Source organism: Aphis gossypii, chromosome X (genome assembly GCF_020184175.1).
Source record: "Aphis gossypii isolate Hap1 chromosome X, ASM2018417v2, whole genome shotgun sequence".
NCBI classification, from domain to species: Eukaryota; Metazoa; Arthropoda; class Insecta; order Hemiptera; family Aphididae; genus Aphis; species Aphis gossypii.
The window spans coordinates 49,344,082-49,347,570 of record NC_065533.1 but is presented as its reverse complement, the minus strand read 5'-3'; positions in this window follow the sequence as shown (position 1 = coordinate 49,347,570).

Here is a 3,489-nt window from a genome sequence, read left to right as displayed (position 1 = left end):
TATACTCATAACCCTACAGTAATGATATTGTTATTTATAATATAAATTTTAAGTTCAACATTGAATAATCGTAGCATGATTTCAATTTTCTTAAAATACATGCACTCAATATTAAAATGAATACGGCAAAATAATAAACGATAATATAATATATGGTATAAGAACTATAACAAAATTATTTGATCGGTGTTTGTAAAAAAGTATTTTTTCTCCTTGAAATTAATATTCATTTTCATAAGCAATGTGTACTATACTTAATATTGTATTCGGAATACTAACCCAACTCATTTAATGAGTAATAACCGATTTTATGAAAATAATTTATATTTACGTAGATAAAATATATAGTCGCCCCTTAAAATAACTGGCGATTTAGGTCAATCAGCCTTCAAAAAATTACTAATAGCTAATAGCATCTATTGCTGCTGCTGCCGTGTGCATGACTCTGGAGTAGGTACACTAAGTAGAAGGAAAATCGAATTTATAAATATCATTTAACATTAAACAACAAGTACTTTTTAAAAATAAAAAAAAAAAAATTGGAAAAAAATAAATTTTACGCAAAATAGGTTTTTGAAAAATTCATAAATATCAACAATCATATTTGTTTTTTATTGTAACTCAAAAAAATTAGGTTTAGAGATTTGAAATTTCAACAAATAATTATAATAGAATTTACTAAATATAAAAGTTTTCGAAATATTTTTTTTTATTTATAAATATTCTACTTTCTTTGTCAATTACTATGTATGAAATAATAATTTATTGTTCTCAAAATTCGTTAAAATTGCCTATATAAAACCCCTTAAGAAGAAAGCTGCGCCTTCTGTGATGATGATTGATAGAACACACTATTGATTTATTACGTTTTTGAAACAAGTATAATTATTAAACAATTATTATATTATTATTAAATTTTACAGAATCGTATGAGAAAAACTTGTATACAGAAATCAACTAATTATTGTGAATATTTTTTTTAATATTCTCATTCATAAGGTTTTAAAACTTTAATAATTTAATTTTGTGTTAGGTAATGTTTTATATTTTATTTGTTATGTTCTATTCATTAAATCATTATTGATGAGAACATTTTTTTTTAATTCTATAAAAACTAATTACTCTACATCTAGAATAAAACTTTACTCTATAAATAAATAACTACAATATTTTAATTAGCTTTGAAATAAAATTATCTAAAATCTAGAACTTTTAGTACTAGGTATATCATAGTATGATAAGTGAAAAATACCTACCATTTATTTTAGCCACATAACTTTAATTTTTCAATATAATAACTAATGAGTGAAACATTACTCGTAATTATTACTAATTTAACGAGGGGAAGTAATCCAAAAACCAAATATTAATAAGTATATTTATACTTTCTAATTTCTATCACCTATTCTGTATTCATAATTTAAATTTTGTTTTTTATTATTATATGATTTAATTATTTCAGATGTGATCAATTAAAAATCAAACCTTAAAATTGAAAGTGATAATATTATAGTAATATATATATATTATATATTGATAAATCTATAAAAGAAGTGATTAAACAAATACAAATAATTTTTGAATCCTAGTGAATTTTTTTTTAACTGATAAATTGTTAGAATTAAATAAACAATGGTTTTATTTTTTGAGGCATACTTTTATATAACATTTTTGAGTTTATACTATTTATAATAACAGAAACCTTCACCAATTTAAAAATTACGCTTGGTTAAAGTTATAGTATAGGATAATTAACAAATAATGGCATTTTGTGAACAGAATCTATGATTAAATACTTTTCAATGCCAAGGTAAATTTAAAAACACCGAGAAAAATTTTATTTTTTAATAAATGTGATTTGGAGCTAAGCAGTGAACACCAAGCAAAGCTTTTACTTTGTATATCAAATAAATAAAAAATTAATAATAATGTTCATTATTTTGTATGATACTGAAATATGATATGAATGACCTAAAATGATATAAAATAATTCTGAGTGAAGACTAAACTGATTCTGTAGGTCAGCCAGAGGCGTAAATATAAATTGGAGTCCCCAGGATAATACCATGTAAATGTTGGTTCAAATATTTGATCTATTTATGCTACAAATATCGATCAATTTTTAAATCAAATAAAAAAAAACAATAGTTTTTATTAATATAGTATATTTAATTTACACAATTTTACATTATACTTACTAGGTTTTGTGGTACTATCATACTTTTATACTGATAAAATAAAGTTTAATGTAACTCTTTGATTAATTTTCTGTTGCCTACGTTTATTTTTTATATAAAAGCCCAATCCAGCCTAGACTCTTGTATGAAATATAAATTTTTGCACTTTTTGAAGTCTATAACAGCACAGTACAAATTTTAAAACAAAATTCAAATTGTATTTATGAAGGTCAAAACCCCTTTAAGATTAAGGACCCAGAAGCATTGACGTTCCTTGCTATCCTATAATTAATCTTTTGCTGTCAACCTATAGTACTAAGGCTTAGATTCATTTTTTAATTTAGAGAAAATATAACATAACTCATTTAATGAAATGATAATACTAAATCAAAAAAAAAATGATTTCTTACTTTCAATTTTTAATTATTAATATGTGTTCAGGGAACTCACACACACCAATGATCAGTCACTTCGCAGTTCGCACACACTCTCACAGCAAATCACTATTATTTTAGAATATTGCCTATATCGAACGCCTTGAAAACAGTCTGCTCTCAACAGCCTTAATTATTAATATCTGTATAAAATATACCTACTTTATTAATAATTTGTAAATTTAAGACATTAAATTTCATTTCTCACACATGAAACTATAAACATTAGATTCATTTTTAAATTTAAAGAAAATACAATATAAGTTATCCAATTAAATGATAATACTAAATTTATAAAAAAATAAAAACTAATTTTTAATTTTTAATGCGTGTGTAAATATACATATTTTATTAATAATTTGCTAAATTAACACATAAGATTTCATTCTCACACATGAAATTATACCCCTTAGAATAGTAACAATATTTCAAATGTTCATGATTTGTTTTTGATCTTAATATATTAAAGTAATTATTTACTATTAGCATAACGGGTAGGTTGGTTTAAATTTTGCCAAAAAACATTGCAATTATTAAATTATTCTAATAGTATATTATTTTGACCATAAAAATTTGTCAAAAATTCTATCACAAAAAAAAATATTAAAATTTCCTTACATACTCCATACTTTTTTACACAATTCTGGTTCTCAACCATTTTATACTTGCAGATCATTTACCATGATATATTAAAAGGAACACAATAAAAATATATTATATAATAATATTATAGCATATTACCACATAGTATTGAAAAGTTTTTAGCTATATTCTAAATAGTATCATATGGTTTAAAAAAAGAATTTGAAAAATCAGTCTTGTGTCACAAAAAAAAATTTGAAATTTTATCACTTTAAATTTAAAACGCATCAAATTTT